This window comes from Papio anubis, chromosome 17 (assembly GCF_008728515.1).
Source record: "Papio anubis isolate 15944 chromosome 17, Panubis1.0, whole genome shotgun sequence".
NCBI lineage: Eukaryota > Metazoa > Chordata > Mammalia > Primates > Cercopithecidae > Papio > Papio anubis.
Genome location: NC_044992.1, coordinates 5718078 through 5731036, shown reverse-complemented (window position 1 = coordinate 5731036; position 12959 = coordinate 5718078). Strand labels below are relative to the sequence as shown.

Genomic DNA, 12959 nt, shown 5'->3' with positions numbered 1-12959 from the left:
AGGTGCCCACCATGCCCAGCTATTTTTTTTTTTTTTTTTGTATTTTTAGTAGAGACGGGGTTTCACCATGCTAGCCAGGATGGTCTCGATCTCCTGACCTCGTGATCCACCCGCCTTGGCCTCCCAAAGTGCTGGGATTATAGGCGTGAGCCACCATGCCCAGCCCTCACTCACAGATACTTTCTTCCTCCCTTATTCACTCAGACAACTACACACTCACAATTTCCTTGGCTGATTTTGTCAGAGGATGGGAGGTGAGCGCATCCCAATACATCATCTTCCCATTCCAACCTCTCCCTAAAGAAACAATATTCTTGTCTCCTCCCACGCCTTCTACTTCTCCTAACTCTCTCCCCCAAGACAGGATCAGAGCTTCGCTAGGTTCTTGGTGAAGAGAAACAAGAGAAACAAGTCTTCACTTTTTTTTTTTGGATGGAGTCTTGCTCTGTTGCCAGGCTGGAGTGCAGTGGTGCGATCTCAGTTCACTGCAACCTCCACCTCCCAGGTTCAAGCGATTCCCCTGCTTTAGCCTCCCAAGTAGCTGGGATTACAGGCACACACCACCACACCCAGCTAATTTTTTGTATTTTAGTAGAAATGGGGTATCACCATGTTGGCCAAGATGGCCTCGATCGCCTGACCTCGTGATCTGCCTACCTCAGCCTCCCAAAGTGCTGAGATTACAGGCGTGAGCCACCGCGCCCGGCCAAGTCCTCACTTTTTGTTGCAACTCAGAAGAGGGAGCGTTCTTGGCCTTGCCTTGGCAGACGTGCATCACATACTTAAATACATAAACATAAGCTGGGATGAGTGTTATGAGAAAAAGCTTCGTAATGCTATGAGAAAATATAGCATGAGGGCCTGGCCTAATCTATGGGATGGTAAGAATGTCATTTGAGCTGAGAGAGCAAGGAGGAATAGGATTCAAGTGAGGAATAGATGTGGGGTATGAAAAAGGAGAAAATATAGGCCAGGCGTGGTGGCTCACGCCTATAATTCCAGCACTTTAGGAGGCCAAGGCGGTAGGATCACCTGAGGTCAGGAGTTCGAGGTCAGCCTGGCCAACATAGTGAAACCCCGTCTCTATTAAAAAATACAAAAATTAGCCAGGTGTGGTGGTGGGTGCCTGTAATCCCAGCTACTTGAGAGGCTGAGGCAGGAGAATTGCTTGAACCTGGGAGGCAGAGGTTGCAGTGAGCCAAGATCACACCATTGTACTCCAGCCTGAGCAATAAAAGCAAAACTTTGTCTAAAAAAAAAAAAAAAAAAAAAAAACAAGGGAGAAAATATAACATGTAGAGGGAGAGGCATGTGTTTTTGTTTTTGTTTTTGTTTTTTTTTGAGACGGAGTCTCGCTCTGTCGCCCAGGCTGGAGTGCAGTGGCCAGATCTCAGCTCACTGCAAGCTCCGCCTCCCGGGTTCACGCCATTCTCCTGCCTCAGCCTCCGGAGTAGCTGGGACTACAGGCGCCCGCCACCTTGCCCGGCTAGTTTTTTGTATCTTTTAGTAGAGACGGGGTTTCATCGTGTTAGCCAGGATGGTCTCGATCGCCTGACCTCGTGATCCGCCCGTCTCGGCCTCCCAAAGTGCTGGGATTACAGGCTTGAGCCACCGCGCCCGGCCGGGAGAGGCATGTGGAAAGGACCTCCGGTTGGAGAAACAGAACATTACAGCATGGCTGGTGCACAGAGACTGAGACTGAGATCGGGGAAGCAGGCAGGGCCCAGGTCATGCAAAGTCCTGTTGGCCACAAGAAAGATTTTGTTCGTCCTCTTAATGGTTTTGAGACGAAGAGGGTTGCATGATCACATTTGTATCTTGAAGGCTGCTGTGTGGAGAAAGGTTAGAGCAGTTGAAAGTGATGCTGAAGAGACAGGTTAGCAGGCTAATGCAGAAACCTGGCCAGACGTGAAGGCAGCTGAGGCTGGGGTTGTGAGGGTGCAGAGACAGAACAGTGGCCGAGAATTTGATAGGTGCAACTGACCAGGTCCCAGCCAAAGTCTTGGCAGGGCATCGACATGGAGTATGAAGGACAGGGCAGTGCAAAGAGTGAGGCTCAAGTTTCTGAGCCATCCACTAGGATAGAAAAGAAGTCAAAGTTTAGAGAGAAAGATCGTGAGTTCAGTTTTGGGTTTGCAGAGTCTGTGGTACTTTTGTGATATCCTGTAGATAGGCAGATAGGCAAGTCAGGAGCCCAGAGGAAAGCAAGATCAGAGATACACACGAGGGAATTATGAGCCTAAAAGTGCTGATTAAAGTCACAGCATGAATATGATTACCTGGGGGAAGTGTAGGTTCAGAGGAGAAAAGTGATGGAGAAAGCAGAGATGCTGGAGGCTAACCGTGAGCGAACGTGAGATACAGAAACGCAAAAACGGTAGAAGAAAATAGAGGAAATAAAATGAAACTCTATTTCTGGGAAAGGAAAGCCTTCCCATGCAAATCATGAGAACTGGAAGCCATAAATGAAAGGACCGTCAGATCTGAATGCTTTAAACATTTAAAATTTCTCAACAAGAAAGACACCACAAAGTTAACAGCAAAGCAAACTGAAAAGAAGTATTTGCGATATGTTCCAAAGACAAAGATTAAAATCCCTAAATTCCGTAAGAAAAAAAGACAACTTAGTAGAAAGCTGGACAGAGGAATGATTAGACAATACCCAGAAAAAAAGACACACCAAACCACTAAACGCAGGGAGGTGTGTTCCAGGTGCTCAGGAACCAGTTATGGGTAAATCAACAATGAAGGGCTTATGCCCACCAACTTGGCAAAAATTAAATGAAAGCATTCCTAGTGATGTGGGGAAACAGACACTTATATCCCATTGGCATATTATGTTTGCAGGACAGTTTGGTAGAATTTGTCAGAACTCTAACCAGCCATGTCTCATTTAGAATCTATATTAAAGGAAAACTCATACACATGTGCCAAGATGCATTTAGTTATAAAGAAATGCATCATGATTTTGTTTACAAAGGTTAAAAACAACTGGAAGCAGTGTAAGCCATACATACCATATATGTGTGTGTATATTGATGTATGCATGCATATATAAAAATATCATATAAATGCATAAACTATAAATGTAAACTACATATCATAAAAAAAGAACCTTCGCGAGGTCAGGAGTTCGAGACCCGCCTGACCAACATGGTGAAACCCCATCTCTACTAAAAATACAAAACATTAGTCAGGCGTGGTGGCATGTGTCTGTAGTCCCAGCTACTTGGGAGGCTAAGGCAGGAGAATCACTTGAACCCGGGAGGCGGAGGTTGCAGTGAGCCAAGATTGTACCATTGCACTCCAGCCTGGGCGACAGAGCGAGACTCTGTCTAAAAAAAAAAAAAAAAAAAAAAAAGAACCTATTTGTGCGAAAAGGGTACATGTGTTTATGAATAGAAGATGGTGGTAACTGTTTGCCACTGCTGTCTCTGGAAGAAGAAGCAGGAACGCAGTGAGTTGGGTCATGGGAGGGTAAAGAAGGGAGATTCACATTTTGCTCTGGAAACTTCTGAATTATTTGAATTAGGCATAACAAGAATGCATTCTTTTTTTTTTCTTTTCCTTTTATTTTATTTTTGAAACAGAGTCTCACTCTGTCACCCAGACTGGAGTGCAGTGGTGCGATCTCAGCTCACTGCAACTTCCGCCTCCCGGGTTCAAGCAATTCTCCTGCCTCAGCCTCCCAAGTAGCTGGGATTACAGGTGCCCGCCACCACGTCCAGCTAATTTTTGTATTTTTAGTACAGACAGGTTTTCTCCATGTTGGTCAGGCTGATCTCGAACTCCTGGCCTCAAGAGATCTACCCACCTCGACCTCTCAAAGTGCTGGGATTACAGGCGTGAGTCACCGCGCCTGACCAAGAATGCATTCTTATATTAGCTGTGTAACAAATAAATTACAAAAAACTTGGAAAAGAGAAGTCCAGTGATGGCTTTCATGGACAGAAGCCCTGAGAGGACCAGCCACCTACTGCTGCCTGGCTGCCTCTGCTCTGCCCTCCCAGCTGAAGAGTGGTCATTCTGGTGTCCTGCTGCCCGCCCTCAGTTCCCATGTCCTTGGTCCTGGTGGCCCACCACCACCGGGGGCAGGTGTGGAAGCTGGCAGCCTGCTGGAGCTGCCCCAAGAGGGAGGTGCCAGTCCCATTGGGAGCTCCCTGAACTCCTGTTTAAAAGCACGTTGACTCCCCCATTCATTCACATAACCTGGCAGAATATTTTCGAATAAATCATGAGCATGGCAGTTACATTCTCTAAAACACACTGGAAAAAGGATTATGGTATTTACTGTGGGGACAGCAAGATTGATTCTTGCCCTGAAAACCTGTCAGGTTCTTGATTTAGGAAGCCGGGGATCAGCACAGGTTAGCTCTGATTTATATCGGCTCGCTCTCCTGCTCTAGGAGACATTTTTGGGTGGGATGGGTCTGGAGCAGCCACTGTCCTGCTGGTCCCTTCCAAGATGGCCCACCACGGCCACGGATGCAGCAGAGCTCACCGCCCCATAGCTGCCTCCCGCCATGCCCTCACTTCTGCTCCCTGCTCCCCTGGCCCTGGTACCTGCTGCTTGAATTCCAGCTCCTTAGCTGGAATTGCAAGACCTCCTTGATGGAGCTACTGACACTTCTCCGCTCTCTCCCATCACTTTCTGCTCATGGCATACCTTGAATGTGACTGACCCTTCCCTGTGAAGAGGAGCGAGCAGAGAAACCAGAGAGGATCCCATTCTTGGGCAGCTCGGCATCTGATGCAGGACAATGACACAGAGATCCTTGCTCCCGTGTGCTTAGTTCCCTGATGAATGGGCCTCGCAAGTGGGGCATGGAGGAGGCAGCATCCACCCTGTTCCTCCAGGCCTCACCTCCTCTGCTCTCTATGGGCCAACAGTGTCCCCAGGTCACCTTTGTCAAAACCCGTATCTCCCTTTATCGTCATTCACTTACGCTGCTTCTATGTTTCCTCTGTGCCTAGTGTGATGTCTGGAACACCCTTGGACTCAACGGGCCCGGATGGACTTATCAGTTGCCCTTGTGTCAGACCTAGGCCATTCTTGGAAATAAACATCTAGCTATCCAGAGGCCACCAGGCTCTTCTGGTAGGAATCAATGAAGGGTCAGCGGGCAGGTGGAGCAGGTAACAGTAGCCTGCCCTCTGAGGTCAGATCTTCCTTTCCCATAAAGAAGTCCTGGCCAGGTGCTGTGGCTCACACCTATAATCCCAGCACTTTGGGAAGGCAGAGTCAGGCTGATCACAAGGTCAGGAGATCAAGACCACCCTGGCCAACATGGTGAAATCCCATCTCTACTAAAATACAAAAAAATTAGTTGGGTGTAGTGGCGTGCACCTGTACTTCCAGCTACTTGGGAGGCTGAGGCAGAAGTATCACTTGAACTCAGGAGGTGGAGCTTGCAGTGAGCCTAGATTGCGCTGCTGCACTCCAGCCTGGGTGACAGAGCAAGACTCCGTCTCAAAAAAAAAAAAAAAAAAAAGTCCCTAGAAAAGAACTCCCATTTCCCCAGAAAAAATGGGTAATCTGCACCCATTTGCAGCACGGTTCAGGCAGAAGCAGGAAGTATTTCTCTATAGCTTCCATATCTTCCCAAATGGGGGAGGGAGATAAGAGAATCTCAGAGCTATATGACTGGGTGCCACCACTCCCCAACTTGAGAGGTCAAACAGAACCCTAACAATTTTAATTTAAAAGATTTGTCTGCTGGTCAATGGTGATCTCACAGTTTTCTCCAAGAACAACTGGTGAGGATTTATGTTACTAAAAAGCACATCATGATGATTTGCCTAAAATAAAGTAAGAGGTTATTCCCTCAAGATGGATGTAAGACTCTTAGGAGAAAAGATAAGGGTATTGTGGCTTTTTCCATAGCAAAGCTTCCCCATTCCTCTGCTCAGTGCGCTCAGGGTTCATGAATTTTAGTGCCTGTGGTGAGAAGCAGGGCTCCCCCCAAAACCATTACATCGCAGCCATTTTGGGAGTTAGAGACTCCCAGGTAGGAAGAAACTCTGGAATTACCCAGTCTGTCTCCATCAAATGAACTCATCAAATGAGTTCATTTCATGATGGCGAGCTCCCCCCTTCTAGACAGGTCCATCACTGGTAAGCTCTGATGGTAGAATCGTCTTCCTAGCCTCCACGCTGCCTCAGTCCCAGCCCTTGGGGCCACACAGAAGCCCAGGACATCTCCCCATGGAAGTGCATCTTCTCTAGGCTGAGCACTCTGACTCCCACTCCCCACCCTCCTACCCCTCAGCCCCCAAGCCCAGTCCACAAACCCAGTCCACAGTCTTTTTTTATTTGTTTGCTTTGAGACAGTCTTGTTCGGTTGCCCAAGCTGTAGTGCAGTGGTGCGATCTCAGCTCACTGCAACCTCCACCTCCCGGGTTCTAGCAATTCTCCTGCCTCAGCCTCCTGAGTAGCTGGGATTACAGGCGCCCGCCACCATGCCTGGCTAATTTTTTTTGTATTTTAGTAGAGACGGGATTTCACTGTGTTGCCCAGGCTGGTCTCGAATTTCTGAGCTCAAGCAATCCACCTGCCTTGGCCTCTCAAAGCACTCCACAGTCTTCTATAGTATGATGTTTCTAGTCCCTCCCCACACTGGCCTCCTGGGGACATGGCCCATCAGCCTGGCTCCCAGCCCACGGGGCAGAGCAGGGCATCACAGCTGCCAATCATATTCTGGAAAATACAGTCCAAGTCAGCCTTGCTTCTCCTCAGCAATAGCTGGCACTTGTGTTATGAGCTGGCTCTGCAGGGCTTGCAGCTACAGCCACCAGTATCAACACACACTCTCACTTGCACCTTCGAGTCCACAAGTACACTTCACCTGGTTTAAAGCAGAAGCAGGCTGGGCGCCACGTCTCACGCCTGTAATCCTAGCACTTTGGGAGGCTGAGGAGGCCGGATCACAAGGTCAGGAGTTCAAGACCAGCCTGACCAACATGGTGAAATCCCATCTCTACTGAAAATAGAAAAATTAGCCAGGCATGGTGGCATGTGCCTATAATCCCAGCTATGCAGGAGGCTGAGGCAGGAGAATCGCTTGAACCTGGGAGAAGGAGGTTGCAGTGAGCCAAGATCGTGCCGTTGTACTCCAAACTGTGCGACAGAGTGAGACTCCATCTCAAAAAAAAAAAAAAGAAAAAAAAAGCAGAAGCAGATGACTCCAGTGGCAACACAATGAGAACTCTGGAAGATGGTGACATGTACGCCTGTCCCTACCTCCCACTTGGCCACTGCCTCTCAACACCCTCTTCAGAGCAAGCGGGGAAGGGGCTTTGGCGAGCACCCTGGCAAACTGGGTTGCCAGTGCTTTTGTGAGGAAGCAAACAAATTTACCAAAAACTATGTCTACACCAGTCAATTCATCATACTATCAATTTGGTCAATGACCAATTTGCAAATTATTTTTAAAATTTACGTTTTGCTGTAGCCATTTTGCCATTTTGTTTTCTTTTCCACTTAAGGCTGAATTGCTCACAGGTTTTGAGTTTCAGGGAGCGCTACTACCATGGACAGGGTTCTCCGGGAGCAGAGAGGCATCCTCCAGGGTCTCAGCAGAGGCCGGCCAGGTCGGTCACTGCCAGTCCAGAGGAGCAGAAGCCCATGTGCCTCTCACTCTGGTTGGGCTGTGACATCTGGAGTCGGCTGCTGAGGGTACAGGGAACCATGAGCAGGCAAAGAAAAAACCCACAGATGTAGGGGACAGGAACCAGAGGGAAGCTGACCCAGTGGAAGAATTGGGACAGGTGTCTCTGTCTGAAATAGATCTGGGCAAGATCCAGGAGACAACTTGGACACAAAAGAAATACTCTTAAAGAGATCCAGTGGGAGTGAAGTAAAGATTTTTTGAAACTTAAAAGAAGTGGTTCTTAAAGCTTGAAGTAGGGACATAATAAATGAACACATTAATTAGAGAATTGTCTCTATTAAGAATTAAAATAATGACAGGAGATCAGGAGTAGAAGTATCTCAAAACCTAGGGCCCAAATGCAAAGAGAGAAAAATCAGGGAGAGAGAGTGAAGAAGAGAAATTCTGTAGACCTCAGTGAAGGGCTAGGAGAGGACTTCTGTGCTAGGACAGGGCCGTTTAACATAACGAGAATACAGGGTGCTTCGTGTACGTAAAGATGAGAATGGTCATCACTAATAGCTGAGAAGCCAGAGGGAGTTTTCAAAATTATGGAGTAGAGAGGACAGGAATACATGGTTACTTGACAAAGCCAGGTGTAAGAAGGAAAAGGAAAAATAAAACAACAACGAAGTAAGATAAACAGTAACCATAACTTAAGAGGGCAGAAATGAAACAAGGGTGGCCATTATTCCCATGAGAGGGAATTGACTGAATCCCCTGATTAAAAGACAGAGACCCCAGACTGAGTCAAGAAAAAAAGCTTGGCTCTATCCTGTTTACCAGAATCTCATCTAGAATGAAATGATTAAGAAAGGTAAAAAATAAAGATCTGGGCAAAAGGATGTCAGGAAAAGTGCCTCAGCCCTAACCACAACCATAGAAGAGGGAGTGGAAATAGTAATATCAAAGTGGGACTGAGGCCCAAAGACATTGAATGGGGTCAAGACAATGACACAACGAAAGCAAAATGAAGCATAGAAATAAGCATCATTTACTGAACTCTTGCTGTGTACATAGTACTGGGGAGTTCAAGGAATGATGCCATGTCGTCCCCACTATAGCCCCGTAAGGTAGATAATATCATTATCCCCATTTTACAGATGCATAAATCAAGGCCTAGAGACTTTAAGCAGCTGGTTCAAGGCTTCCACTCTGAAGCCCGCACTCTTGACCAGTGCACTCTTCCTTGCCCCTTACTTCATGAGAGCAAGAACAGCATTCTACCCAGGGCTGGCACTGCTGTGGGGCCTATTGCACCTTTATGATGTAGACTTTTGGGGATATAACCCATGTGAACACCTCTAACAATTTTTTAAATATACCAGATTGACTTGTTTTCGATGGAATGATTCCATCTATTGATCAAAGCCACTCTACCGCCTGCATCTTTTACTCCCGTAAAGTCTCTTCTCAACACGCTCATGCCTTGCCTCCTCTGCCTTCCTCAGGACGCATTAAGATGATTTGGGTCCATGTCCGTAAACCTTGATGGTCGGAAGCAATAGTTTTTTTTTCCTTCATGCCAGAGTCACGAGTGCTTCTGGCCCCATCATGATTTCCATACATCAAAAACACCTACAAGGAAGTAGAGGTTCGATATGATTAAAGTAATCTGGTTCATAGGTGTTGGCATCAAGGTAATGATAAAGTAATTCGATTAATTAACAGTAAAATGTAATTAAGGGGAAGGGATTTTGCAGTAGTTCTTCCACAGCTCAGTTTAGCTGAGATGACATATTAGACTAGACTTCCGTTTCTGGTACCAGCGTGTGAAGCTGAAATAAACTCAGCATTCTCTACTTTCCATGGTAGTTCATACCTCAGAGGTTATCTTACCTAATACTTGTAAATATATTAGATGTGTCATCCCAAATAAGCAAGAGCCATTGGCTGGGGACCCCATAGCCGTCTTACTGGAGATTTAAAGAAAAACGGCCAATGTAAACAATATTTAATGTGCCTGACTGATACCTAATTATCTTGATATTGAATTACCAGTAAAACCTGAAAGGTTTTAAATATCTGATATTGATAAGAAAGTCATTATCACTGAGCATTTACTTACTACTTGCCCCAATTTCAGTTCATTACATGACAGTGAGATTGATTGCTTATGAAATCTTTAGTCCTCGTCTCACAATTAATTGATATCTAATCAATACAGGTCATCTTGTTAAATTCCCATTAGGGTATTTGCAGGGAGGTGGGATTGGAGGCCTTCCCTCTAGCAGTGTTGCTTTCTTGTATCCTGCGGTGCTTTCGGGAGTACCTATCCTAAGACTGGAGGCGAACGAAGAATTACAGAGGTTCTCAAACTGTGCTGCATACTAGATAATCACCTGGGGAGCTTTTAAAAATGCACATGCTGAGGTCACACACGCCTCCCTCAAACAATTAAATCAGATTATCTGGGAGTGGAACCCAGGGCTCAGTATGATTTTAAACTCCTAGAATGATTCCACTGTGTATCCAGATTGACAGCTAGGGGTGAGTTGGACTTCAGGTATGAGCTGGACATCAGCCCCCTGCAGTAATTGGCTTTGACGCAGGGCGTGCAAGTCCCCTTTCCTGTCCCGTAAAGCCTGGTGGTCAGCCACAAGCCATGGCCCATGTTCCTAGCAATGGAGCTCTGCTCAGCCCTGCCCTGTCCCACTGTCTCCATACAGTGTCTTGTGGCTGTCTTTCAGCGTCCACCCTTGAAGGAAGACTCTTCCTCTCCTGGCCAGCCACACCGGTCTGAGCTTGGTTTGGGGTCTGGGGAGGTGATTTAGCTCCATAGCCAGAGGGGACTGTGACTTCTTGGTCGTTGTTGAATATACAGTGCCTAGGAGAATTGGCTTCTTGTTGAATGAGCAAAGCTTTTGAGAATTGAACCAGAGTCTACAAAGGGCTCACGTGCTGAGGACAGTGGGTCTGCAGTCACCTGTCACATGGACTTAGGAGAAAGGAGCTGCACTGCTTTGCTGGGAAACTGTCAGAAGTTTATTTCGCTGATGAATGGAGCAAAATTATTCCCGAGGAGCAGCATGGATTGAGAGATACAGTGAGGGGTGGGGGTGGGGGGCACAGGAGCGCCTTGTACCTGGGGGGTGTGGGAATGGGTGTAAGGGGGGGATGAGGGGGGAATGTGGTCCTGGGGGTGCGTGCTGGTGAGGACTTGTGGACATTGCGCATGCATGTGTGAGGATGCCCACAGTGCAGTCATAGTGAGCATCGCTTCCGTAGGCATTACAGAGGACACACTGCATGACCCATTTCTAGAAAATTCTAGATAATGAAAATCAATCTACAGTGACAGACAGCAGAAGAGTGGCTATTCAGGGATGGTGACATAAGCAAGAGATTATCAAGGGCCCAAGAAAACTTTTGTGGCTGATAGATGTGTTCATTATCTTGATTATAGTGATGATTCTATGAGTATGCACACACATCGCAACTCATCAAACTATACACCTCTGAAGTTGAGGATCCATCAGTTATATTTCAATGAAACTAAAAAGGGAACAAGGCTTCTGAAATCTATCTGGGTTCTCACCTTGGCTTCCCTACTTCCTAGTTGGGATCTCTTTGAGGAAGTTACTTAAGATCTCGGTGCCTCAGTTTCTTCATCTGTAAAACGGGAATAATAACTTGCTTGTCTCTGACAGTTGCACAACCGAGTAAGATAGTAACTGAGACAAAAGGATGCAAAGTCCTCATCGCAGTACCTGGCACATTTTCACTGCCCAATGATTGGCACCAGCTATGATGACTGTTCGTGGACCTGCCTGGCGCGTGCACCTATGTTTATGTGAACATGGCTGTGCATTTCTGCGTCTGTATCCATGCCTGTTTATGTATGCGGGAGTGTGGGGCGTGAATCCGTGTGTCTGTCTGTGTTTGTGAGGGAGTGAGTGGGGCTGGGGATTCGTTCTGGGTGTAGGCAGTGAGTTCAGGCATGAATCTTTCCTTCTCCACCTACCATAACCTCCTCCTCTTCCTCCTCCACCACCACCAGACCACATGGGTTTTGCTTTTTTTGTTTTTTTGAGACAGAGTCTTACTCTCTCACCCAGGCTGGAGTGTAGTGGTACGATCTCGGCTCACTGCAACCTCTGCCTCCCAGGTTCAAGCAATTCTCCTGCCTCAGCGTCCCAGGTAGCTGGGATTACAGGCACCCGCCACCACACCTGGCTAATTTTTGTATTTTTAGTAGAGACAGGGTTTCACCACACTGGTCAGGCTGGTCTTGAACTCCTGACCTCGTGATCTGCCCACCTCGGCCTCCCAAAGTGCTGGGACTACAGACATGAGTCACAGCACCCGGCCTTTTTTTTTTCTTTTTTTTTTTTTAAACAGTTATTAAACTGCTACATTTACTGACTCGTTCAGTCTTTTATCATATCCAATAACACAGTGCATTTTGGAAATCACATCGCCTTGGTTCCTTCATGGCTTCTGCAAATCAAATTTATTTTACCATTGAAAATGTCAAAAGGATTCAGCCAAAGGAAACCTGGAGCTTTCTGGGGTGCAGGACCCTGAAGCTGGCTCTCAGGCTGCCATGAAGGAGGCGAAAGTGCCTCTTTTCCACGTGGGTTCCATTTATGTGAATTTCTTTAAAGCTGGGAGGGAGTTGGAGCTCCTCATGGGAGAATAGAACTTTCAAACCTCTCTGAAGCAGGCTCACGTGGGAGGAGAGAATTAGTGGCAGCTTAGGGGGTAAACATGGTATCACCAGTTTGCACTGCCCTGAGCTGGGAGCAGGGTAAGAGGAGAGTCCTGGCCCTCGGGGAGGTCACTGGTGAGCAGGACAGTGACCCAGGGCAGCCCCGGAGCTCAAGGGACAGCTCCCCACGCCAGGTCTGCACACCCTGAGCAATGATTTGAGGACAGTGTTCACAGGGTGGACTTCTGGACCTGCCTGCTCTGGAGTTGAGTCCCAGCTCTGCCACTCACCAGCTGGGCCACCTTGGTTAGGTCGCTTTACTTCTCTGAGAGTGTCGTGTAACATGGAGATCAGGGAATCTCGGTGCGTGGCCCCCACTTCCAGGTTCTCCATCGTATATGCTGAGTCTGAATTGGAATCTAGACCTAGTCGGGGGATTTGGGTATCTTTTTTGTTGTTTATTATTGATGCATAATAGTTGTACATGTTTGTGGGGTACAGTGTGATGTTTCAATGCGTGCATTGTATAATGACTAAAGCGTGGTAGTTTAAAAAAACGTGGAATGCTTCACAAACTTTTGTGTCAATCTTGAGCAGGGGCCAGGCTAATCTTCTCAGTATTATTCCAATTTCAGTCTATGTGCTGCCGAAGGGAGCAC

At 47.1% G+C, this 12959-nt stretch overlaps 1 non-coding gene across 1 annotated transcript; it reads right to left on the bottom strand.

The window, feature by feature from the left end:
- Positions 1–12852: 12852 nt before the first annotated feature.
- Positions 12853–12959, bottom strand: LOC116271202. The gene has a single exon (XR_004179624.1). It is a non-coding gene; the product is annotated as a U6 spliceosomal RNA (small nuclear RNA).